Source organism: Passer domesticus, chromosome 1 (genome assembly GCF_036417665.1).
Source record: "Passer domesticus isolate bPasDom1 chromosome 1, bPasDom1.hap1, whole genome shotgun sequence".
Classification (NCBI taxonomy): Eukaryota; Metazoa; Chordata; class Aves; order Passeriformes; family Passeridae; genus Passer; species Passer domesticus.
Genome location: NC_087474.1, coordinates 116,191,066 through 116,218,866, shown reverse-complemented (window position 1 = coordinate 116,218,866; position 27,801 = coordinate 116,191,066). Strand labels below are relative to the sequence as shown.

The window sequence follows — 27,801 nt, the reverse complement described above, 5'->3', positions numbered from 1 at the left end:
ACTGCAGGAGTGGGGCACACAGGGACTGGAGGGTAGCAGCACGACGGAGAGAAGAAGGTGGCACCCCACCTTCTGCATCCCCATCAGAGCTGCAGCACTCTGCAGATGGTGCTGAGTGATTGATTGTCACAAACACACTACAGATTGCTCTCTGAATTCCTCAGAGCATTCTGAATTGCTGGTATTGCTATTGAATATAGGGTTGGAGCTGTCCAGTGCCAAAAGAGCAAGTATTTATTTGCCTGTTAGGTGTGTAGATTAGTTATTTTGTGAATAACACATTTGGGGTAGGCTTTTCTCCCAAAGAAATCAATGAAAAAGATTGATTACTGAAATTTATTAAAAGAGTAACATCGTCCTCAGTCCACAGAGAGACAGAGATAAAATGATGGCTTTGTTCAAATTAATTGTAGAGTTCCTAGTGATTTCAGTGTCATCAGCATTTCATGGATAATGTTGAAATACATCAAACAAAGGAATGATTGGTTGTTTTTCATAATCTGTCATGTTAAGTTTCTGAGCAAGTAGATAAAGTTTACATGTAAAATTAAGTGTGAACCAGTGGTCAATCAGCACTTCAGCAGAGATTTAAAAGTTGAAAAATTTGGGGAAAAAAAATGTGTTTACTGGAGTTAATACAATTACAATGATAATAGCTTTTTATGATTTTGCTATTAGTGAAACTAAACATTTGAAAGTTGTTGAAACAAATTTAGAGTAATGTCGAGAGATGGATTAGGAAGGATACTCACACTTTGAAAATTCTTTGCCTTTGGGGTTTCAGTGAAAATTGTCTTGTGTATGACAGGAGGACATCAATGTTCCTGTGTGTGGCACTGTGCCATGAGGACAAGATATGCTCTTCAAGACAGGTAAACAAGTGGTTTTCCAAAGTATGTGCACATGAACATTATCATCCTTGAAAGCTGAATTCGATTTTCAAATGTGTGACTTTTTACCTATATCAGCATTTGACAGTTGAAAAAGTCGTTAATGAGGATCTCCATATTAGGGATAGGGAACAAAAGATTGGAAAAATTTTGAATATTTGTGTATTCCCTTTGATCAGAATAACAGGCTAGTTCTGGAAAAAAAAAAACAAAGCTCAGTTTGCTTTCTAAATGTAACATAGTTCAATAAAAAATTATTGAATTTGTAAAAGAATATTCTATACTAATCCACTATATACATTTGTAATGTATTTTAAATATGCATTTTTACTTGGTTGATTTCCACATAAATCATGTTTTTTATATGGAATCTTTACACAACGAAAGGATAAAGAGTGAACAATTCAGAAATAAAAGTGTATTACAGATTTCATCCCTCAGTGGCTTTATCTTGAAAAGCATCATTTGTTTTCTACTCATTTTCATTTCCTGCCTAGGCAGAATAAGACAGCTTGGACTCTGCCTTTTTGCTTTAACTTCAACATAGAGAGACCTCTATAGAGTAACCATTGTTTATGTTGGTTCCAGAGGTGGTGGCTCTTTAAAGCACAGTACAAACCCAATTCCTTATCCAGCATTTGAAATGTGGGAAAGGAAGTGTAGATGAAGGAAACAGGGTGTTTGGGTCTGTTTTCATTTTTGAAAGGGGACAATTATTGAGTTTGTAATGGTTGCAATTCTGCTCCATGTGGCTGATACCTAATGAGACTTATATTTGCTCCTTAAGATAAGGGAATTGATGTCATATAAAATTATTTCTTTCCTGCCTTGCATCAGATGCCCCAAATTATCCTGAATGATGAAGACTACCCCAATGACTGACTTGTGTCAGAATGGAGAGAAGCATCAGGGTAAATGTAACTTTCAGAGATGGACACAGGATGTGCCCTGGATAGAAGTTGGGTGTAATCAGCTCTGTATAGGCACAAAGAACACCTCAGCTCTAACCCTAGCATTTGTCATTTTTTTCAGACTTTCTGAGGTCATTAAACAATTTCATTCTTAGCACAGTGTGTGATACCTAGCCCACAATTGGTCAGATGCCTGAGCTCAGATGTTTCTATACCTATTTTTATACTTTGAAAAATTGGGGACAATTCCCCACCTCTCTGGTCACAAAAGAAAAAGGAGTAAAAAAGGAAAACCAAACCCACAGAAAAATGAAGCAAAGAAAGTCTTCTGCCAGTCCTTAGATTCACTCTCCTACATGCCAGATCACTTTCAGCTCTCCTTGACTTTGGCACTGAGGGAACGCTGCAGTCCTTCCTGCTACCATCCTGCACTTCTCTCTGTGCATTTTCCTGTCTGGCAGTAGGTCCTGAGAGGAGGATGCCTCAGTTCTTTCCAAAGGCTATCATACAAGCTGAAATGTACCTTCTAGTTTGCCACTGGGCACTGCTTTTGTTTACCTTGGCCGTGCCAGGGTTCCAGGCTGCTGTTACCAGTCACGGACTTGCTGGAGAGAGGGGAAAAGCCTGCACAGAGTTTGAACTTGCATCATGACTCAGGAGTGTGTTGCATAAGCCTTGTTACAATGAAGTTGTTAAAATATGCCCAAAGGATACAAAAATAACCAAGATGATTTATTCAGATCTCAGTTCATGATAAAGGTAATTTTTTTAAACAAAACCTCTGGCAATATTTGAATTTGATTACACTGGAGCTAAAGTGCTACTTTTGTTTATGGCTTTTCCAAAGAAAATCTGCTTTTTTTTGCTATTCTAAGCATGGGTAAACAGGTATGACCTGATTGCTGTGCTGGACAACCATTCTCCTTCAGAGAGAATGCAGATTGGTTTTTTCCTTAATGGCAGGATAACCGGGTAATTCATCCTTTTCTTTCTGGGTAATTTGTACTTTTTTTCCTATAGTTATGTGTTTGTCTGAGACCAATGAGAATACACAAATGCAGCAAAACCCACCATTCTGAAAACATTTGTACTTGCTGCTTCCCAAACAAACACATTATTTGGGCAGTGAGGGCATTGAAAACACCTCCATAGCTGACCTGAGGAGGATTTGGGGGTTCTCTGCCAGTGAGGCGTAGGCACTGAAAAAATCTTCTGCATTTGGGTGAGGGGCTGAGCAAGCACCGTGCAGTCAATTCCAACAAACTGTGTTAAGAGTATGCCAGTGACATCTAGTGTTTAATATAAAATTCCTATAAAACCTGGTGGGTTTGCCTTGTAAAACCCTTTGCTGCAGCTGGAGTGGTGGGTGCTGTCAGGGTGCCTGGTACAAGGGGCAAGGCAGAAGAGCCATGGCACCCTTGGCAGGGGACAAGGAGACCTGGGCTGTCATCCCGCAGCCCGGTGATCTCACAGCAAGCAGTGTGTTGGAGAGTTAATGACCCTCAACAGAAAGTGACATTGCAGGAGTGTTTGCAGGGTGATGGAAACACTCTGTGGTCTGCCCTTTGAGTCCTCCACATTTTTCTGTGTAATGTACACCTCTTATGTAATAAACTGGCAGAATAGTCCAACTTGGTACTGTTTTATAAGTGTTGGAACGAAGTCTGATCACTGATAGGCTGTCCCTGTACATACACATACAAAAATTGCAGTGGGTGCAGTATGGGAGGTAGTACACTATAGTTTACTGTTAACAAGAAAAGACAGTCTCTCAGAACTCTGAGCAGGGTTGCAATTAATTCTGAGATAAAATTCCAGTGCAGTACAGAGCTCAAAACTCTGGGTGACACACCACCCAGATTCAAGGCAAAAGAGAAAAATATTCCAAGGACAATTGACATCACATTCATCACATATAAGTTTATTAATTCAATGTTCTTACAATTTACTGATGGTCAAGCAGCTCTTGCACCTTTTTTTAATGTTTGGTTTGTTAAAACTCCTGGTTCTAAAAATAAGGATAAAATGGACTGTGAGATCATAAACCGTATAAAAATAGATGTATGCTTAATGTTGTGAAACACAGTTAAAAAGTTAGCATATGAATGACTAATCGTCATTGCAAGTATCTCAAGACATCATTAATGTAAAAATACTATAACATTGCCAGTAGAAATAGAATATCAGCTTGAACTATATACAGATTTATGACATTTTTATCCCTTTTGATATTTACTCAATCATAGAATATTTTGTGTTGAAAGGAAACTTTAAAGGTCATCTAGTCCAGCGTCCCCCACAAGGAGCAGGGACACCTTCTGTCTCAGCAAGCCCTAGTAAAAAGTCTATCCCCATCTTTCTTATGAACCCTTTAAATATTTAAAGCCCACAAAAACATCTCCCTGCAGCTTTCTCTCCTCCAGGCTTAAAAACCCCAAGTCTCTCAGCCTTTCCTCACAGGAGAGGTGCTTCATCCCTGTGGTCATCTTTGTGACCCTCCTCTGGATCCCCTCCAGGATCCATGTCTTTCCTGTACCACGGACCCTGAATTCAGCACAGCACTTCAGGTGGGATCTCACCACTGCAGAGTAGAGGAGCAGAATCACCTCCCTCTGTCTGCTGCCCACACTGCTTTAGATGCAAACAAGGACATGGCTGGCTTTCTCGACTGCAAGTGCACATTACTGGCTCATATGAAAAAAAAAGTTACTGTAAAAGTAAAGAAATGGACAAGCTCACAGACTGATTCTCTATGAAGAATCCAGAGCAAAGTTAAAGATTGTTTTGGCTGTTGCAGCCTTGCACACATCCATATATCCATATATGATTAGATTACTTCAAGGCTTCAAAGATGCAAAATATGTCTGAATCAGAGGCAAGCTGTAGGTCTGGTGTCTTACATTAGATGAAGCTAATATGTTTAGTGCTTTGAAAGCCATACAAAGTCACTAGAGACATCTTGAATCACCTTTTGAAATAAATTCAGCATCTGTGTTGTTTGATAAAAAGTGACACAGATGTCTGAATCTTCTGAAGGCAGGGAGCATCAGTGTAGGTCATTTGGAGAAGATTGTGGGACACAACAGGAAAGGACAAAAGTGATCCTAAGAATTATCCTGGGACCAAAGGAGAACTTTGTTGCAGGGCCACAACTTTCACTGTTCTGTTCCTGAAGTAAATTTATGCTGCTGTATAAGTGTGAAATTTTAGTTTAGACTGCTGCTGAGAGAGTTAAAAGAGAATTCAGGTATATGGAGACAGCAGTAAGCCAACATTTTCTATATTGAATGGGTGAAGGCACTTGGAGTGACTGAGTGCTACACATTGAACTTCAGCCTTAGGACAAGAAAAACTAAAATGCATCTTTAAATATAGGCCATAAACCCAACTAATAATTAAAACCCCCTTATTTTTAATTACTCTTTTTTTTCTGTGGATAAAGTTAGGTACTCCCAGGTGAGTAGAATAAGTGGAAGTCTCACACAGACTGCACTGTGCTTGATAGTTGTAGTGGATTCTTATTCAGTACTCCTTTCTTTGGGTTCAACCAGAGCAGGAGGAAAAAAAATACTGACAGCTCTATACTCATTATATCTCGGTAGGGTTCATTCATTTTGATTACTGCTGTTACCATGATGATTTTCTTGGTATCAGAAACAAAACTGCAGTTCTCTACAGTTCAGCTCACTTTAAGACACCATCAAATTGGTATGACTCTCACAAGCTTTTGTTAAAGTCATGGTGACAGCTATTGAGCTTTAACTAGCACTGTTGTTATGCTTGCTATAAATAATTACTTTCATCAGCCCTTTTTCTTGACCATAGATCACTGGAGAATGATGAAGCACATTCCAGGTCTCCACACATATTAGCACTGACTTATTGCCTCACCTTCTTCTTACATCTGAATGTAAGAGTAGTAGAGGGAGAGTTATCCATCCAGGCTTTGATTTCCTTTTATTTTCTGTCTAGTTTTAGAGTTTGACTCTAGTGACTTTGGGGATGGCTTTTGTGTTGTCTTCACACAAGCAACATTTTAGCGAGGGTCTGTTGGGTAGATTCCCTTGTGCAGCATAGCTTTTTACACTGCTAAGGCCGCAACAAGGAGCTCTAACAGAGACACAAAGTGCTAGCAGAGTCTCCCAGGACATTCCCCAGGAAATCTGCGCAGCTTGACTCTCCCAGTGCATATCTGCCTGCCTCCACATGAGCAGGGGACAGAATATACTTCAATGGCAAGAGAGGACATGCTGGAGACGTGGCAGAGGAGGCTGCTCCTCTTAAGGAACTCCACTGGGGGTGGTGAAATAGAACAGTTTTCCAGTGAAAGAAATACTATCATTTTTAAGAGTCAGATGGATGAGAAGGCTTACTTTACATCATGGAGGCCTCCTTGTCCTTGCAGTTATACTGTGGATCCACATCCTTAGTGGAGGTTGCAGTTCTAGGTAACATACTGTCCTCATTTTCTGTACAGTGGCATTGATGGTCATCTGACCAGGCTCAGGAGAAAAAAAAATCCAGTAAGTATAGCTACTTCACATTACAGGAAGATCAAATTCATACTTATGCCAGTGCAAGGAAAATGTGGGACAAAGCTGGTGTTGGGATGGGAATAGAGAGAAAGATCAGGAAAGCAGAGTATCTCCACTGTTGCTGGGAAACTGCCCCATTGAAACTGCCCCCAACTTTATCCTGATTATTTGAGACAGAGTGTACAGCCAGTATGGGACAAGGTCCCCTTATGTACCAATGTGCATAATGGCACTACTGTGCCTTTTTTTGCCGTATAAAAAAGTTGACATACAGGACTAGCTGGAGTCGCCTGCCCTTGTGGAAGGACTGGAAAACAACCAAAACAATGTATGATGAACTAATTCTATTAAATTCTGTTGTAAATTCAGTTGTGATCTATTGTATACAGTTCTTTATTTTTGGTTTCTGAATTTATAAAATAGCTTCTGTCTTTACTTTTTCCACAAAAGATGAACACAAATAGGATTATTGTGAATTAAAAATATTTGGGGGATTTCTTTTTTGTGAAGCAGGTAAGAAATTAATTTCTAACATATGCTTTTCTTGACAGTGTCACTTTAATTTTCTCTTAATAAGTTGGTGGAATGGCTGTTTCCATGACAGCACAGCAAATATGCAGTAGGGGCACTGATAAACAATGATGAATAACAGATCATTAGACTTCAGGGAGAATTCTTCACTATTCTGTTGCTGCTTTTTACATTTGTCAGATAGAGACAACACATTTCACCACCGTCCATGACACCAAGATAAAAGTTGTGCAACTTCCAAAGACCCTGTGTGCTAAAAGACAACAGTTACTGCCTTTGAAGGTAGGTCAAATGCTGGCTTTAAACTATGTTAAAGTGCTTCTTCTAAGAGTTAACTTGCTAACTACAATGATGTACAATACTGAATGTCTGATCTACCCTTGTCAAACTAGTCACAAGCCCCTACCAAGCAACGGCGCTTTAAAGATGGAAGTAGCTTCTCCTGACCCACTGTCTCAGTTGTGCTCTCCAACAAAAGCAAACTCTTACAGAAAGCAAATTTACCCTCTGGTTCACTGCTCGGGGGTTCACTGTGCAATCTGTGTGAAAAGGTGTTGGGATAAGTCATTCTGCTGAAAGCCATCAAAGGGGCTGCTCTCAGGGGGAGATGAAAGGGGAGGTGAGGGCTGTCGCACGCAACGTAACCCCACTGCCACAAACGGTGTTTAACCAAGCTTCACTTTAGTTCAGCCTTGAAACATACACGCAGGTGTCAGAAGCAAATCTGTAATTGCCTTTGTATGGAGAAATAGCAGCTGAGACATTGCTGTTTGAGGGAGGCTTGATAGTTCTAGATGCATCCTAGCGCAAAATTAAAATAAACTTCTGTTTTGCAAGTATGTAGATAAGCACTGGGGAGAAAACCACATCTCCTTCCTCTTTAAATCAGTGATAATTTTGTCAAGAACTTAAGGGGCGTAAGAGTTTTAACCTTGTTCTCTTGCTTTTTATGATAATTCCCTGTTCTGATGAAACCAGAAAAGGCACTATTGAATAAAACATTAAAATAATAACAATTATCTGCTTGTTTAGAAAATCTGAAATGAAGGATGAAACGGGAAGGTCATCTGCATGCTCACAAATTTTGTGAAAAGTTTTTCTGAAATCACTCATATTCTGACTATAAATTATACATTCAAATTTTCTAAGGAGTCAGTTCTCACTGTCAAGCAAACCAGTACCCAACCTGAGGCAGCTGAAGCTTTGCTATTCTCATAACAAAATAACTGGTCTTAAATGAGTCCTCTGGTTTACCTAGATTGCTCTCTATCAGATTTTAAGGGTATCATTTACCAAACATTTATTTTGGTAACAAGTCCAGACTTCACAGCTTTGCACCAGCGACCAATCCCCATTCCTCCTTCTCCTACCTATTCCCCAAAGCACAGGTTCTGCTAATTCATAAGACTGCACAATTAACCAAATCAGAGATTTAAACAGAGTGATTTTTGGCCTCAGTTCAGTTTTAATACACATAAGTTCTCATCTCATTAAGTGCTAGCATGTGTAAATTACATATATTTTAGAAAATGTCCAGCCATTTTTAAAAATTCTTGTATCCTTCAAAGATACCAAAGTCAGGCTAAAGTTTACAGAAAACATGCAAATACTATTTCCTTTTTAGGCTTAGACTACTGCCCAGCCCATCAGCTTTAGAGCTCATTGTTAATTTCCCCCCTTCCTCAGAAAGAAATATTTTATTAGCAGTAATGATCCATAGGAACTTCTGTTTTCTTTCATATGACTTCAGGGCAATGTGTGACTCTCAGAGAACAAAGATTGCTTCTGTATTGTTCTAAGACACTCAGCAGTTGTTATAAATCACAAGGCTTTTCCTCTGCACTTGAAACATAAGTGATAACTTTAATGCTTCGGCACTAGAACTTCTGCAGTAGAGCTCTGTACAGGCACCCAGGATAATTCTGTATAATAGAAATGTGTGGCATTTCTCAACTATTCCCATTATACCAGACAGAGTGAAGAACCAGCATGGTGAGCCATCTGTGCTAATGCCAATGATGTTATTAAATCATTCATTAAATTTCACCATTTCATATTAGATAATTTAAATTTTATTTTGGCATACTGCATAGAATTTTTCCTCTAGAAATATGAAATCAGTATGCAAATGTGTTTGCTCTGCTTTCTAATAAATTTATGTCTGCATTGAACATCCTTACAAGTGCTGTGGCTCATGTAATTATGCCTTCAGATCTTGATTGTAGAAATAGAGTCTTCCTTTATGCCAGATAAATTGATCAGTTTTTAGCAAAAGTACATTTGTGTTGAATGATGCATCCATTTCTTCCAACTCCTTCTGCCTACAAAACACAGTGCCATCCAGAGGTCTACCCTAACCCCATTCCTGCCTCTCTTTGCCAGCAAGGAAAGGTGTTTTCCTCTCACATTTTATAACACTAGGAATATTTCCCTAGGATCATATTATAGCAGCAAAGTAACACTGTGCTTTCACTGGTCACTATCCTGGTATGCACCTGTTATACTGGTTGACCTATTGCTTCTAAGTGAGAGCTAAAGATATTGGTAAGATATTGGACATTCCTCTAGGCACTGTGCACACACACAGCTTGCCCTAGAGACCTCACAGCTCAGGTGAGATGGCAGCCCAGCAGACAGGGCTGTTAAACAGGAAAGGAAAACCACAAACTCAGAAAATTATTTCACTGTAAATTTTCATTGACTACCTGTTTACACATCTGAGAATTGCCATGGCGACACTGGAGACCTCTATGTAGCTGTGTTATGATTTTCATTTTCCATGTTATTTAGTGGTGGTACAGTAAATCACCACAGGACAATCACAATTTTCTTGTTTATTTCTGAAGAAGGAATAACCTTGCAGATGAGACAGAAAAGCATGCATGTGTCTGTAACTCCCTTATGAATGTATAAAATATTCAATATGAGGTTGTCATGAACAAGCTAATGAAGAAAAGTGCCTCACTTCACTGTCACAGGCAATTCTCCAGAAGAAATCTTAACTGTAGGTGCTTTACATGACGGCACATTTCATGAAATAACTGTATATGACCTGCAAGTGCACAAGCCCTTATTCTGTTTTGCTGTTGTGCAGTCCCCTTCAGCCTTTTGACTGAAAAAAATAACAAACATAGCTGTGAAGTGAGAGAGAATCAAGAATCATCACAGGGTAGATTTTATACTTGCTTTCCAAAACATGCATGTGTTTAAGGACAAAGGCCTGTAAGATGCCTTAAGTCCTTGGAATGTTTCACAAATGTTTGCCCATGCTCCAGGCTCAGGGAAACAATTGCCTTCCCCAGCAGAGTAGCTTTAAGTCACTTTTTGTGAATCTCTAGTGGCACAAAGGAGTTTCTCTATGGTCCAAGGTCTGTCTATGGCTCCAGCCTAAGTTTGTGAAGTACATATAGTACTAGAAGAACAGCTCACAAGCACTGTGGTTTTGTACTTGAAAGGGTTGCAGAATGCAGTGAAATCCTAAGAGAATAATGTTTTCTTCCTCAGTAGGCTGCACTTCAAAACCTGAGTGTACAGCGTCTTCTCCTTCGGCAGAGGCTCCCTGGCATGGCAGGGGCTAGTTTGTGAATGAAGCCTTTCAGAACTGGCTGAGAACATAGTGCAGCACAAAAGGCACGATGGGTCATGATTTAAAGTTGCTGCAGTTTACTCCAGAAACTCAAGGTAAGCATAAAAATAAAGCAGAGGATAAAAACATATTCTTCTTTACGCTGAGGCGCTGGTAGCCTTCTGATGGATAATAGGTGACAGTCACATTGGAGCAAATATTCAGACATTCTTATATCCAGAATTTATATATTTATTTATATGCTTATATCCAGGTCATTTTTTTTTCCAACCAGTCCATCTTTAAACTTTTTACTCTTATTTTATAAATTATCGCCTTACGTGTCAGAATCACAGCCATCTCACAGAGGGTCCAGTTTCAGGCTGAGTGCTTTTTGCTGGGGAAAAGGAGAAGAAAGACAGAATGGATGCCAGAAAGGCAAAGCAAGACCATCACTGAGATCTGACACAGCGAATTTGTGTGTGGTTGTTCTCCATGCCACAAACCAAACAATGCCAGCTGATGGGGTTTGCCTTTCACTCCACAGTGAGAACAGTGGCACAGCTCTGGCTGACTCCACTTGCTGAGATGAATTCAGCTCTTACATGGTAGTGTTTTCTTTGCTAGGAAATCCTCATGAATCTTCTGGTGTTCTCTTTTCTTTTAAACACCTCCATTCTGAGAGGATCCTGCTGTGCATGCTTGGAGATACAGAAAAGATAGAGAGCCATCTGTGAGCATACAATACCGCTAAGAAGGCAATGCTGTATGAAAAGCCTTGTTCTTTTGACCCATTTTCATCCCTACTTTACCAAGCACAGAAAATTCTTCATTCTTACTTTGTCCACTATCATTAACAATGCTTCATGATGCTAATTAATACTGCAAGTTACTAAACCTCAGGCTGTCTCACGTGTGGGTCTTAGTTCTATGGATTTGCAGAGCAACATCTGCCTGTGAATAGATTTTTTAAAATAATAATTAAATTAAACAAAAGAGAAGCTCTAAGCTGAATTTGTGGCTAAATGATTAATATCATTCCATGTTTAAAAATTTTTTCCAGCCTATTTTGTTTAATGATTTTTAAGTATGAATATTACACGTCATTCTGCAGTTAATTATTTATGCTGATGAAACATGGTATTCTCTGTACCCTTTTTGGATTCTAAATGGAAAGGAACATATTTTCTAGACAGTTCCTTCTGAATAGTGATGGCTCACAGAGGCTTCTTTCATAAGAGACTGAATCATCCTCAAGCCAGTTTAAGAAGGATTGGAGTTCACTGGGAAAAATTCTGGTGAGAATAGATCATTCACTGCTGGCCACCAGCAGTGTGTGTCACGCTGCCAGCTCTGGGTGGGCTTCAAAGAGCCTGGCCTCAGAAATCCTTTCCTTCCTGGTGCAAAACCTTCCACATGAAAGATTAATTAATCATCAAGGTCTATATTTCAGAATTTTTGGAGTTTTAGGAACAGTTTTCATCTGCTCAGATGGATTTTGAACTGAGCTTGGAATCTGACGAAGCAGAACTTTGCCATTTTGAGCTTTCATTTTAAATCGACACAACAGCAGTCATCAAATATTGAAATCTACCTGGAGCTGGTATTAACTTTTCCCACCCGGCTCCAATGATTACTGTTTACAGATCTCTTGGCAGCCAGAAATCCCTCATTTTGTGAGTTCTTCTAGGCAAGAGTTTTGACTGAAAAAAATCTGCAGATATTATCTCTGTTATTGTCATTTCAGTCACAGAAAGGTATGGCTCTCCTGCACCATAAATCCCAGTTAATCACCAAATCCCTGGAGTCAGGTCTTGGGAATTAGACTTCATAGTAAAATGATGGTACTTAAAGAGCCTGACCCATAAGAAATTGAATGAGATACAGGTCCCAGGAAAAAATAAGATTGTTTCAGCTGGTAAGACTACAGGGTCTTGTGGCAACCAGTCCCACTCACAAACTCAGTGTACCTCAAAATTCGAGGAAGCAGAGCAGTGTTACAAGCTGCTAAGTACACATGTACTGCTATTAAGTTAAGGAGACTTCTTCTCTGGGGACAACAAAGCCCTAATACAAGGAATTAGAGAAACACGTCTTTTACTGAACTAAGCAGTGGGATATAGAAACAACAGTTGGTGGGACTTCTCTAATTTGGTATGGCAGATACATCACCTGCAATTAGTCCTTTCTGGAAATGAATTTGGAGATACTGTTGAGCAGCCATGGACACCAGGTGCTGCTGCTGCTGCTGCTGCTGGTGATGGTACTGCTGCTGCTGCTGCTGCTGCTATTAGGCAAAGACAGAAGCAGACCTGGAAGCAAGCTTGGAAGCAAACCTGGATTAGCACCTGGATCTCAAATACTCCCCAGCCCCCATATGCAGAGACACTGGAAATGATTCAGTCATGGCAGGGCTCTATCCCAATGGAGCCCCAGGGCTCTTCCACTGCTGTCCTGGCAGGGACCTCACTGCCATATCTGGTTCTCTCCTTGCTTTACTCATCCCACCCATCCCTCATCAAGAGAATAATGACATTGGGCTGACATTTTTTTCTGGGAAGTACAGGCTCTCAGTGCTTATGCCTATTGTTGCAAGGTAGGGAACAGTCTTGGCTGCAGGGGAGGGTGAAGGTATTCCCAGCTCTATTTTTGTGGCAACTGGGTTTTCAGGTGCTTGTTCCCTAAACCACTAATTCAGGTCTAAATGGTGTAAGCACAGCCTGTTGGCAAGAGCATCTCAGAGGTCCATATGGGCTGGGCAGAGAACAGCAAGAGACAGGGATATTTCTCAGGGCCTGGCACTCTACCTGTAGTTCCTTGCATGTATTCAGTGTTGGACTCCCTGGAAGTCAGCCCAAATTATGCCTGTAAAACAAACTCCAAAAGCTGTGCTGCACATATGAGCTATTCATAGGGAAGTTTGCTTATGTTCCCTATGATATTCTGAGATTTTTTTATTCCATACAAAAATTTTCATTATTAAAATTGAAAAGAACAAAACAATAAAAACTCATAATGGTGCATCCTGTCAGATGAAACTTTCAAAAGAAAAAAAAAGAGATTTGTTAGAGTATTTTCAGATACTTTTTAACTCCCCATATTTTAACAGGACTGCTTAGGCTATGTGAAAGTCAGTGCTAACACAAACTGTACCATTGCCAGTACACCAAGCTAGGCCATCCTCAGCTAACTCCAGCAGCTGCTGGTGCCATATAAACATATTGTCAGCTGTTTTCTCTGTTTTCTCAATTTCCCTGAAGTCCCTTTTGCCTTGAAATCTTCCTCTTCTCAGGATCGTCTATGTTTAAACAAAAATATGTTTTTTGACTCCTAACAATGACATCTTAAATAACTTTCTGTTATTCTGATAGCAGCTAACACTCTTATTTCCATAGCTTTCATCATTCACCTTTAATCCTCTTTCTTTCTTGCTTGTCATTATTTGTCTTTGCCTTTATTCTTTCTGATCACTATTGTTATCCAATTTCCTTTCTTCTTTCATCTTTCCCTAGCTCCTACTGCATTTATGTCCTGTCATTCTATGATTTTGTTTTTACTCCCCACATAGCTTTCTATCAAATATAGAACTTTGTAACTGACTTTACCTTCATCTTCCTACATTTTTCCCCTTTTTTTAAGTTATGCTCTGAGGATCAGACAAAGACCAGCAGTACAGGCAGTTGCAGACTTTTCTCACACAAAATCCACAGGGCAAAACTGCTCAGTCTCTTTTGCTGATGAATGGAAGAACAGCCTTTGGCTTCGTTTGTTATTCCTATTAGGCTGTTATCCCTGGAGGATAACAAATCTCTCTTAAACTGGAGCAGTCTCCCCAGGGAAGCGGCCACAGCACCAACCGTGCCAGAGTTCAAGAATCATTTGGGTAATGCTCTAGGGCACATGGTGTGATTCTTGGGGTGTCCTGTGCAGGGCCAGGAGCTGGACTTTGGTGATTCTTGTGGATCCCTTCTAACTGAGATTGCTCCATGATACTATGATTATCTGTAGTGTGCAGTGCTTGGGATGTGGGAGCTCTGATTATAAATGGAATAGATGCCATCATAGTAATAATATCAGGAATTGGGGTTTGGCCTCACTGTCAGGCTTTGGCTCACTTGAGTGATGTGGGAAGAGCTCGGAAGAAGCATCTGTGATACACGGGCTTATCAAGCATTTATTTATTCTTTTACTTAGACTATTAAAAGTAAGGGGGGAAGTGAGGTAAGAAAACATCCATAACTTTTAAAAATTTTTGCCTTGCATTTGAATAGCAGCAAGGTAATGATCAGAAGTGAAAATTTCTACCACCACAGAACAAAGGAAACCCAAAATCTCTTCAGAGATTACTTCATCCCAAGAATCATTGAGTCTAACATTAGGTCCATCACATGATCTCATTATATGTAAGAAAGAAGAGGTCAGAGGTGAATAAGATTTTTTTCAGTTTCTTCCACAAAATTTCCATATCTGGGATGTATCTGTCTTACTGCATTGAATTTGGTATTTTAGACCACTTGGCAGTATATGACATGCAGCTATTTCTGAGGGGAAGCATTGCTCCCATACCAGCAATTACACAAAACAGGATAAATCTTCTAAATAAATGAGGGAATTCCCCTTTCTCCTTTTTCTCTTCCTTAAGGGGAATGGCCTTCCAAGTTCAGAGGTACACTCTGAAACAGATCCAAAATGAATATTTAATACACCTTATTTGGGATTCACAATAATGGAAAATGGGTCATCAGCTTTAACTGCAATTCTAAAAATTTCCGTGATACAAGTTACTTAGCTGAAGTTCTGGAATACAGCTGTATTTCTCTTAGTTGTCAAACATGGCCATACTGAATGATGTCTTATGCAGTTCCAAGAAAAAGCGATCGTGTCCTTCTCTTGAGAGAAACTTGTCCTGACAGAGGTGTCAGGGACAATCTAGTTCACTCAGTTCAGGATTCAGCTCTTTGTCCCTGAAGCCATTTGCTCAGTGGAGACAGACAACTCCAAGATGTTTCTCGAGAAAATTAGGCTCACGGATTGTGAGATTGGCAACAGACCTGTCCTAAAATACTCATATTTGGGTTGAAATCCCACTCACCTGTACATTAATCATTCTTTGGGTTTAAATAGCTAATGTCAGCAAGGCTCAGACCTAGAAGGTATTGCCCAAACAAAGGGTCTGTGCTGGATTGCACCCGCTGACTAAGTTCGCTATCCAAACACACAGGACCACAGGCTCCCCAGAACTTGCAATCCTCAGTCACTCTTCTCTGACATTTTTGTTCTTGTTCTTGCTGCAGCTCTCTTTTCTGTGTGCCACTGTCTCAAACAAGGAGTGTTTGATTACAGACAGGTTGGGTTTCAGGGCTTAGGTTGCAGAATTGTTCACAGACTGAAGAAACTCCCTCTTTGTGCTAGTAAGCACCAACTCTGTAACCCTCACTGATGTATTTTCAGGAGCTGAAACGAACAGAATGACTGTATGGATCTGCCCATATGGTTGTATGGGTGTAGAAATCCACCACCCAAATCCAGGAACCTATGTACCTCCTGGCTGCACAGGCAAGCCCTTAAAACTTATGGTTTGATTCTGACCCAATAGCCGTCCTAAAATATTTGTAACAGTTTTAGGGTGCCAATTTCAAGCACATGAATTAATCAACTGAATTAGCCAGGTGCTAATTGGCTGCTCCCTCTGCAGCCAATGAAAATGAGAAGGAAGCCCCTTGGGAAACCATCCCATACCTAAAAGCACTGTTTTCAATAGCCCTGTTGATGACAGCTGTCTATAGAATGCACTCATGGAGATCAGCTCTGTGGGCATGTGTGGAGGTAACACAGTGATTAATCAACCCCTGCGAGGGGGAGAAGCAGCCAGTGCAACACACCCAAGGGCTAAGCACAAGGACACCATGGTGCCCAGAGTCTGTGGAGCTGAGCTGGTGAGCTCTTGTCCTGGAAGAGGGAAGACATGGTGAAGATGGGAAGGATGTGAATTTAAACAGATGCTCACCTGCTTTTTGACCTGGAGAACACAGTTCACTTTTGAGTGCTCATTAGGAGGAAAAACAATTTCCTCCATCATCTTGGTAAATCTGCTTTCACTCAGACTCATGCTTGATAAAGTTATTTGTCCTATAATGAATAGCAATTTAAAATTCTCATGCAAAATTTTGTACTGTAAAGTCGTCCTACTGCATGGGTTGTAAGCATGGAAAGCATCTCTTTGCATTTGTGTTTGTACAGCACCAAGCGCCAGAGTGTTTTCAGGCTGGAAGTAGGGTTCTTGGCCCTGCAATAATGAAAACAAAATTGACATTATTTGTTTTGTGGTACTGCCTCTAGGCCTCAATCAAAAATGACACAAGACAACAGATGGAGGCAAGTACACGGGGGAAACACAAGACAAAACATTTATTCATTTAGTAAGCATCGGCCACAGTGCACCAGCTGCTTAGGTATTAAATATTTTGTAGGCATCATTGTATGGATATAAAAATCATAATAATTGTTGTTATGACCCAGCCTATATGAGAGACAGAAAAGGTTTTTTTAGACTATTGTATCATGGGAATAGAAAATGTGGCCATTAAAAGCAAACATTTCTGTAAGTGTAAGCATTCAGTCATTCTTCAGCTGTAAACATTACATTATCCTAGATTGTGTTGAAGCTGATAGTCGTGTTCTCATTTAAAAGCTGATAAAGATCATATTAGAATTTTCTGACAAGGTTGTCTCAGTACACAACTGGTTATACTGTCAATGATGGCTAATTTTACATCTGTTCAGATATTTAAACTGTTTTGAAAAGAAAACTTACCCCATTCAAAAACACCCCAAAGCATATTAAAGTCACTGGTATATGAAACACATAAGAAGGAAAAGTGGATAACAAATTTCATTGCAGACATAAGAACAATATTTTAAAGATGAACTTATGAAAATGTAGATCATGTGATTTTAGATTTTATTATTTCAATCAATATTTTTTTATATAAAATATAACTTCAAAATAACTGGTTTTCAAGCCTGGCTCAAACAGAAAAATATTAGGCCCCGGACTTATTGCTCATCAACCCCTTGAATGGCTTAGCTGTTTTGCTGAGTCCATGGAACCTCAGGGAAATTTCCAATGAATTTTCTTTTTTCAGTTGGAAAAACCAAAAGTGCCATTTTTCAGGCAAGTATTCCAAGATTGATTAAATTCTGTACAGGGTTATTTTCTCAGACATTTAATTTCATTTCTGCTGCAATCACAGGAGAAGAGTTAGGTATGTCTGCTTTCCATGTTTTTTTTCATGTCAGAGGTCCGTGCTCGCACTGTGGGTGGCCCATCAGGTATGACTGTCTTGTATTATTCCGATTTCCAAAAGTTAAGCTGAAAGATGCTTCCCTAATATGGAAAGACAAGGATATTTAGTTTAGACCCAATTCATTTATGTCTAAAGCAAATATATTTTCCCAGGTGATTTTGCTGCCCACTTACATTGTTTGAAGCTTAAAAGCTCCATTTACTTGCACTCAAATTTTATAACTAACAGTTTTCATCTAAGTAGTTTTTACCATCTTCTTTTTCATTTTTAAGGAACAGAAAACATTAATGGAATTTATTCCCCCTAACTTTTCATGGACAACCTAAGGCGATTTTACAGGAAGCACATGAAGCAAGTGAAGACATATGGAGCAAGGAGTTTATGTATATAGTACATGGTATGCTTCGCCAACATACATAACATTTATTCATTGTTCCAGCTATTTCTTCTTCTTTTTTTTTTTTTTTTTTCCTTGAGAAGGGGAAGAATGACAGCAATATTGAATTCATTGAATTGGTTCCATGTGTGTCAAATAGTCTGGAACATATTTACAACTAATATAACAAACCACCAACTCCACAGAAGGCACGTCACATAAGGTAGCAGACTTTTAATCCTTGCAAACACTAGGGAAACATGACATGAAATTTGGAACTGCTTATGGTTACTTTCTCTCATCAATAAACAATAACTATCTTTCAGGTACTAATTATGTGTTTTGACAGCTGACAAAATCTGTAAAGTACAATTCCCAGGTATATGAATCATGAGAGATTCAGATGTACTTTTTCTATATAAAAATCAAACTGCAAAATTTACTATGCACTCCTTAATATTTTCCATAGTTATGTTTTTCCTCTGAAAGTGACTCTCTTTTTAGGACAAATTGAAGCATCAAGAACCTTGGCTTGTTCCCAAGTGACAGAATGTTTGCATATTGAGTATGCAAGTATAAAGCATTTACATGTACTTGAAAGTGAACATATATTACAGTCATTTTAATCTTTTTCTCCAAATAAGTATTTTTTTAATTCTTGTCTTTCATTGGATTTAATATGTACTTTGGAAAGGCTAAATGTTGGAATATCTCTAACCACCCCTCCTACTTGTCCCATCTCTTATTCTGGCTGACATCTAGACTAAACTACCCAACAGAGAGGCAATTCCCATCTTTGAATAAATTCCCATCTTAGCGCTGAATTTAGGCTTTGGAAAGACATTTGTATAGACAATGGCATTCCCCAGTAGTGCAAAATAAAAGTTGCATACATTTGCCTCTAATTAAATGCTGGGATTTTGGTGGATGGAATTAATTACTTGAATTTCAGTCTCATGTTTACATTGTCAGTACCGGTCCTTTGGAACTGCAGCCTCGTTACACTCCAAGCAGTCCAAAATCTTCCCCTCACAGACTAAGAAAAATTTTTGAGTTTTGGCCATGTGCTGGATTCTTGACAACCTAAGGGTTTATTCTCTCAAAAGTCCATTGAGATGGTCAGAGTAAGCTCTTAAGACTATTCCTGCCCATGGTAAATGCTTCCTACTGTGAGGAAGCCAAAGTCTCCTTCAGTAGGACATGATATGCAGTGTAGGTTACCACAAGGGGTCAGTAGAAATCAGTGAGAAATACTCCCTCCTTCTCCACCCCAGAAACTATGAAACGCTCACAGCCACTATGTCATTCCCTATTAATTTCAGGAATCCAGTGAGGGAAAACCAGACGTGATTGTTTTTTTCCTTTATAACCAGAGAGCTTTTCCCACTAAAATATATGAGTGGTTTTCTAACATTATATAGAAGTTTGCTTTTGATCAAAGCTAGCTGGGGTTCAAAAGCTGGGCTTCAATAATTTTTCCAGGAAAATTTTTCTCTGTATTTGTTCATTACATTTGTTAAAATGAGTGCTTCAAACATAGCACAGATTCATGACCAGGGAGCAAAATTTTTGTTTCTTCCAAACTAGGTTTTGAAGAATCATTCTTTCTTTCCAAGTTAATAAGATTGAATTTAAAATAAATTTAAAATTAAATTAAATCATATGTTCTAAACAAGTAGTTGAGACCAGTTGCATATATTTTCTCTCCAAATGCTTATGTAACTCCTCTCTATTTTATTAATGACTGCCCCACAATAAATATTCATCACACTTGCGCTGTTCTCTCTGTATCACATTCCTTTCATTCCAAAGGATGCTGGGGAAAAGTGGAGGAAAAAAAGATCACCAATTTGAAGTTTGATTCTCTGTCATTTGTGTGACAAAGCTGTATGCCTAGGGAGCATTACAGTCATAAATGACAGCAAGTTAAAGACCTGCCTACACCACAGTGGGAACCTGCATCTCATAAACTTTACCAAATACCATCAGACCATTTTCCTTCAGGCAAGCAGCAGGTCAAGCTGATGTCAGTTAATCTTATACTGCAGTGGTACACTAGGCAGTGTTCATGGAGCCCTTGAAATTCCTCTCACTTTTTCTTGCTGTAGCCATTCATCTTGAACAATCCAGACATAATGCAGGGAAATAGATTTGGAAATATTCAGATTTTAATTTGTTGCAGACATGCACTAAAAGGCTCAAAATACTCTTAAAAAAGAAGTCCAGTGGTTGAAGCTGTCAGGGAATTGTGGGTTTTTAGAGTCATTTTCTGGAAGTATTATTGTACTTCAGTTCATTTATATGATACAGACAGAATAAGTGGTAGAAAATTAAACTAGATGGGGAATTTTGCCTCAAATAACTCAGAGTTTGGCCAGTCCTGTTGATGCTTCAGAAAAAGAATTTCCATTGGTATCACTGTGCTTTGTTCATAGCTAGTGTATAATTAATGTTCAGCGTGTTGTGCAGAAAGAGTATGCAGAGTGAAAAAGGCTGATTTTTTATGTATATTGCAAAACCAAAGCAACATCACTCTTTTAACCCAGGCAGTGACATTCCCATAGCCTCTTGTGGCTAATATGTTTCAGTGGCTCTGAAACACCATTTTTCTTTTGCAACACTTGCAATTCATTATGACTGTAAAATGCATGCTCATCAAAAACAGTTTAAAAAACCTAATTGCAGTTGAAGACATAAGCAGTAGATTTAGAGTTGCATTCTGCTTCGTGCATTGAATGTTGTGGGAAATCCTGCTGAAAATATTGCAGAAACTGGTCCCAATCTATGCTGGAGGGCAAAAAATTGCAAGTTCTTGCTACATGCACTGTGAGAGGCTCGTCAGCCAATGGCAGATGGAAGTGGGATTGTGGCATTGAGATGCTAGTTGCACATGCTGCATTCTGCAGAAACCTGTAAGAAATCGCTTCCTTCCCTGTTCCCAAGGGAATCTGGAGAGTTACCTCTGTGGATGATAGTAAAGGAAAAGTGAAAATAAAATCAGGAGGTCCAGAGCTATTGGTGGTGAGGAAGTGCTGTGTCTGCTCCTTGTCATCAAGTGAAGTGTACAGACTAACGAAGTTATGTCTTGGATTCAGAAGATAATAAAATGGTTTTTACTTATAAGAGAAAATATGAATTTTTTTTTTTTTTAGTATGACATCCTGGAAAACTCAGACCCAGATTTTTTGGGAACTCATTTCCTCCACTGTGCAGAATGTCATTCTTCCTTGTGGAAGATCTGTTCAAAGTCATAGGGTTCAAAAAGCTTTTTGAGGAATGGTTGTGTCTGGAGGCCCAAAGTGAGACAGGACCCTTGATGTGCTACCTGGTGTAAGTAAATAATGCAAGTGATGGCTCATCCACTACCGACTGAGTAACCACAGTGGAGGTAAACTACAACTATCACCACGCAGACTCGGAGAGCCGAGATACAGGTAATGACTACATGACTTGCCTCAACCACATCAGAGCTTGGAACTGAACTTCAACATCCTGAATCTCCTTTCTGCCTCTTAAACATTCTGTCTTTATCTACTTAACACCTGCAGTCATGATCCCAACTCACACCTGTGGCCTGACACATGCACCTGACTGAGGACAGACATTGTTACGGTGTCCTCAGGAGGGAATGTGGAAGAGACCTGTGGATTGCAATTCCAGTGTGCCAGGTGCTCACAAAAGAGCTCAGGTTGAAAGCTTCAGAGGAGCTGTGAGGCGAGGGGAAAAAAAAAGAAAAGTTTATTCTCAGTAGGGGGAAAAAGGAAACTCGCTTGATAAATACAAACTCAAGACATATTTAGAAGCTGGGTATGCAAGCTGAACTTTCCCTGGGGCTAATTGCTGTAATGGCATGTTAAATAAATCCTTTCTAAACTTGGCTGTACCACATGAACGCTGTTTAAATAACAAAGCGTTCATGGACAAATTATCAAAAGTATTAGGCAGAAACATGATTTAATTTAACTGGAATTGAAATACATGGTGGCTTTTTTCCATCTAGTTATTGTGGCCATTACAAATCAGATTTTTTTTTTCTGTTAATCTTGGGGCTTCCTCTCCTTTTGCTGTCCTGGTTGACCACAAATACAACACATGCTTTTCTTCTTTGCTGTTTTGTACTGTTCCATGGCAGACACAGGAATGTTCTTTCTCCTTTATTGAGTAATTGGTAACTCCTGGGCCTTTCCTTCTCCATTGTGCATGCTCAAGACAGGGCAAAGCTGATGGGAAATGGAAGGTATTTATGAAATGGTAGTCTCCATGGCCAAGCCTCTTGAAGAAGGATACTTCAGCTGATGAGTCAGAACAGTCTATACCAAATTAAATCAGAACAATGGTGGTCCATTCTGAGGAAAATATAAAAGAGAAAAACAGAGGAGTAGAGGATATTTCTGCAATCTAAAATTCTTAAATCTGGAAAGTTTCTCTCCTTCTGGGTATATGGAAATAACTAGATTTCTATATACAAATTCATATGTATAAATTTATAAATAAGCATTAGCTCATAATTTTAGATATATATTCAATACATAAATTTATATTATTTTATCTATTACATATATATGTATATTTATATATTCTAAATATAAACATATAATATATATATATAAACATATAAATATATCATATTTATATGTTTCTATAGAAATATAGAAATTACTAGATTATCAGTCACATATTTCCTGGCATGCTAATTGTAGTGGACAAGTGACTCTAAAATACAGTGCAGAGGCTCAAATGGCTGATTGCACCTGAGGACTAATAGAATGCTAATGGAATTCTACATTCTTTTTAAAGGTTTCCCTAGTCAATGAAATTATAGGAATGACCACCCTAACTGGAGAACCCTAAGTGTCAGTTGCAAAACCACCCAGTAAAAGGAGGTGCTTTGTACTAGTTCACCTCTATTTCTTTCCTGTTTGGTGGTCACTTGTGTTGTTATAAAGCAGTGGAATTACCATTTAAACATGTCCACCTGAGGGGTCCTTGCAAGTGATATGAAGGAAAATCTCTTCTGATATTCACCCTCATGATCAGACATGATGTAATCACAGAATATCTCAAGTTGGAAGATCCATAAGGATCATCATGTCCAAATCCCTACTCGTCACACTAAACCATGCGACTGAGTGTCCTTCAGACAGCCTTGGTGCTACTTCTCACAGAAGAAACCTTGCAGATTCACGTATTTTAGTGTTCAGAGATGCTTTTTATTTAAGTAAATATAAGGTAAAATTAGGAATATATATGTACACAATGTGAAAATGTAAGTTATATGTTTGGTGGCTTTTTCTTTCTGGGGCCATACACAACATGTCATTTAATTCTTTTGATAAAATATTTCCTTCAAGTGTTTTCAGAAGACAGAAGAAATAAAAGTATATGATTCTTCTAAGCCTTAAAATAATGTGTTTACATATCAAGGAATCTCTTTCACAGAAATCAATATCTTTTCATTTCATCTTGAGAAAAATAATATTACACACTTGTTGGTTCTTGGCATTCTTAGCACTCATTTGCAAAAGGAAACAAAAAATTTTACAGCAGCTTCCAAGAAAGCATACTATTAGATCTTTATACTTTACAGCATTTCCTCACAAATATTGATTTACTGTTGTTATTGTTGTGACTGCATCCAGGTGGTCATATAGTTTGAAGGAAATATGCAATTAAATTGATATTACTAAATTGTACTTGGTATATTTGTGCCTGGTGAGGTCTCAGAGTGAAAAGCAAATCATTTGATTTTTCTTCAGAATGGAAAACTCAATTCCCTCTTATGAACTTCTTGACAGTTAACAACCATCAGGAGGGATAGAGAGGGAGACAGATTCTAACTAATAAGCTTCTGAGAGGTACTGTGGGGCCAGCAGAGTGGTAGACATCCTCATTTAGATTCCCAGGCATATTCCAGAAAACTGCCATTATCCCAGGCATGGTTTGGGCTGGGTTGGGGGCAAGAAGGGAATGTGAGGCAGAGGAGCTGGGGCAAGGCATTGTACAACTCTGAATGTGCCCCTCAAAGTGCTTCCCACTTCCCACTTCCACCAGGAGTCTGGGCACTCTGAACCAGAGGGCCAGGTCCCTTGACAAAATGAGCTGTAGAAATGACTTCCTATTCCTTCTCCCCAGAGGTGGCTGCAGTCAGTGGATAATTGGTTGTACATGTACTTTCACCAGGAATTCTTTCCACGCAGAAACTATATATAAAGTATTGATGAAAGCTTTCCTTCACAGACCATTTTTTTCTGTCTGAAAAATGAATTCCTCTATACATCCCTAGCCAACTCCATTGTGTATTTGATAAAATGTGAATGCATATGCATTTTTGTTTTATTATTATTAGACTTTTCTCTCTGTTGACCTTTATTCCGTGTCTGTTCTAATATCAGACCTGCAAAGACTATGTGATATGAATATTTAAGTATCCTACCTAGAATGCATGAAAAGAGCCTGAATTTCAGAACTCTGGAGCTGTGGTTTCCCAACATCCGCCTCATTTAGAAGTTTTGCAGTCCATTTGAGCTTTCAGGCAACAAGTCGCTCCATCCATTTTTACAGGTAGCAACAAGGACATGAATTTTAATTTTCTCTAAACATCCCTGTGGATTTTAATTGCAGAGTAATAGGATTTTATATTCTTTATTCTGAAAGGTTTGCTCTTACACATCAACATTGATCACAGTCATCAGAAGTCCTGTCCAAGAAACAATCATTTAAACCCAGCCTTAACTCTGTGGTGTCTGGATGAAAACCTGCTCAGGTGCACAGTTATGGCACCTTATATTTCATCCAGTGCTGCAGGGAATGTCTGCCCACACCGAAGGGCAGTGGGAGAGGATCAGCTTTGGCAGAATAAAGCTCATTGAAAGTTCATGTATTTGTTCTCCCTGTGGGATCACAAACCTGCTGATAGAACACGCCCTGCGCTGCCGCAGCTGGACACTGAACAGTCCGAGGGCAGGGATGGGTTACACCATGCAGCTGCCTTGGTACTAACCTCATCCATCCATCCTGGCTGCAGCTGCAGTTTGCCACGTGGGCCATGCACAAAAATGAGGCTCCTCAGGCAGGGGCAGGTGGCATGGGATGAGGTGTCACTGGGCAGAAAGGTCAGTCACTCCTGCCCATGGGTTTGGGCACACAGAGACCACGCGTGCAGCGAGCTGGAGCACATCGCACTGCCTGGCGGGGCTTCAACTCACAGAGTTAACTTTACTCAAGAGAAAACTATGCCAGATTCTGGCCTTTGAAGATTTCGGTAAGCTCCTTTTTCAGGGAAAAAGGGTTGCCAAGTGGGATTTTTCATGAGTTGACTGCTTTTCAAAGATCTTTGTGAAGGGGCTTGGTTAAGGGCATTGCTGGGGGAAACCAATTATAATTTTTAAATATGTTAGACTTAAATAAACATTTAATTAAAATAAGACCAACTTTTTCAGCCATTGCCTGTCTTCTGTTTGTAGAGTTGGGAATTTCTGGGGAATTCCTGATACTACACATTTTTTGAGAGTGTCAGCAAACTTCTCAAACTAACCTTCAATACTTCCTTCCCTTTCTCTTCCCTCCCTCCCAACCCTTTTCCTTAGACATTTTAACCTACTTTTTAGTCTCTCCTTTTTTTTATTTTCCTCTATTTCTTGCAATATCAAATTTTCTTCTAACCTTTTACTTCTTGCCCATTTTTCCCTGGTCCCTTTTCCATGCATTTTCTCCTCCAGTTCGACCGAACCTCACCACAACCCATGTTATCTCCATAATAGCCCTTTCCTAATGATGGAGGGAAATGCCCTGGAACATCAGCTTTCAGCAGCTGAGAGCCAGGAGGGTATATGTGACATGACATTTCATCTTCCACCTCAATCTGTATAATACTTCTTCAAAAGTCTGCCTGCTTTTAGTGGCACCAAGAGATGTAGCTGGGCCAGCAAGAGGAAGAACTAAAAAAGAAGATGATTTCATCACTTGAGCAACTCCAGACTACTGAATTTATTTATGGCATTATCAGCATTGTTACCACAACAGAGAATGCTGCATTAGATGCTGAATGCGAATCTTTGCACTTATTAAAACCTATAAATATCTTTGATAAAAGGAAAGAGAAAATATTTGCCACACGAGGATTTTCTTTCCAAATCATTCAACTGATATTAGTTTGACCCAGGTTGAAAGTCCCCTCACCTGCCAAAATGATTTAATTCCAAATTGTCCTGCTCTTTTTTCCTTTTTTTTTTTCCTACTCTTCTTCAGTGACTTCCAGTGCTTGTGTGCCTGCTTGATAGAACACGATTAAGGAGCACCATACTGCATTGAGATGGACTCTAAATAGTATTTTCACCCGTTTTGCTAAGAGACAGACATGGTTTTGTGCAGCAGCTTCACACTGGCTGTTACTGGACTGTCCTAGTTTTGTCTGGAATAGAGTTTGTTTTCCTCCTAGCGATGTGTTTTGGATTCAGTATGAGAATAACATTGACCAAACACTGATGGCTTAGTTGTTGCTAAGCAGTGCGTACCCTAAGTCAAGGACTGTTCAGTTTCCCAGCTTCTTTCCTGCCAGTGAGCAGGTGTGCAGGAAGATGGGAAGAGCATGGACAGAACAGGTGACCTGAACTGGCCAAGGGGACATTTCACACTGTAGGACATTTTGTGCAGTACCTAAACTGGATTGGGGAGTAGCAGTGGGGCTGACTTCTGCTGGGGGCCAGGCTGGGCATGGGTCAGTGGGTGGTGAGCAGCTGTAATGTGTGTTACTTGTTTCTCTCTCCTCACTACAATTGCTGGTTTTGTTCTATTTTACTTTATATCAATTATTAAACTGTTCTTATCTAAGCCTGTGGGTTTTACCTTTTTCTGAATCTCCTCCTCACTTCACCTGGGTAGGGGGGAATGAATGAGTGGCTGCATGATGTTTCACTGTCAATGGAATTAAACCACAACAAAGACAGGCATTAACACAGTAAACCATTCTAATTTTTTACACGGCTTCAACAACACACAAAAATACAGCTTAGCAAACATGGGAAGCAAATACATATGATTACCAACTGCAAACAAATAATCAAAGCATAGCTTTAGCCTTTCCCACAATTTAGAGTTGTGGCATTATTTGCAAAATAAAAATTAATATCTAAAATAGCCCAATGAAAAGCTCCAACTCTATTGAAAAGAATGAGGCTGAATTCTTATACACAATTCTCGTGCACATTTCTACTCAAATTTGTCTTTCTTTGGCTCTAAACTAAGCAAAAAACATTATTTTTTTCCTATTTTGAAGTATGCAAAATGTACTAAAAATCCTGTATACTTTGCCTGTCAACCTTAACTTCTAGACTTTCTTAACTTTTAAATGTTTGCTCTTATAAATGTAGTTTAACACCAATCTCAGCATTCTTATCCTTGTACTGTAATTAAGGTTTTGAAGACATTTTGCTTTACATCTGTGGGTATTCTGTGAACTATCACTTTTTCACTTGTCAATTCATTCTTAAAAGCAGAAGTTCTTTTAAAATTTTCATGATGTACAAAAGTTACTCCAGGGAGATTCAGCAGACTGAGGATTCAGTGGCAGTCTAAATTAATCTGGATCAGGTGAGAAAGTGTCACACCATGAATGCCAGCCTGCTTACAAATTCTGTTTCAGCTGTGAGCAGACTGTTCAGACTAGAGGCATTTCAAAAGCAAAGAAA

General features: G+C 39.3%; 2 long non-coding RNA genes across 6 annotated transcripts in view; one reads left to right on the top strand and one right to left on the bottom strand.

Moving 5' to 3' along the window:
• Positions 1-6,974: 6,974 nt before the first annotated feature.
• LOC135278246 (uncharacterized) overlaps positions 6,975-27,801 on the top strand; it is a 24,334-nt gene continuing 3,507 nt past the window's right edge. Inside the window, exons 1-3 of one of the 3 annotated variants that reach the window (XR_010345796.1) lie at positions 6,975-7,149; positions 10,372-10,548; positions 25,834-25,970. This is a non-coding gene — a long non-coding RNA (uncharacterized LOC135278246). Of the gene's footprint in view, positions 7,150-10,371; positions 10,549-21,267; positions 21,565-25,833; positions 25,971-27,801 lie in introns of those variants that run through there. The other 2 variants (XR_010345792.1, XR_010345787.1) reach the window with 2 other exon arrangements.
• The window catches only part of LOC135278235 (uncharacterized), a 22,931-nt gene continuing 17,182 nt past the window's right edge, over positions 22,053-27,801 (bottom strand). For 2 of the 3 annotated variants that reach the window (XR_010345784.1, XR_010345778.1), the window contains exons 4-6: positions 26,960-27,028; positions 24,549-26,383; positions 22,053-22,461 (exon numbers count right to left, since the gene is read on the bottom strand). This is a non-coding gene — a long non-coding RNA (uncharacterized LOC135278235). The remainder of the gene's footprint in view (positions 22,462-24,548; positions 26,384-26,959; positions 27,029-27,801) is intronic. The other variant, XR_010345785.1, reaches the window with a different exon arrangement.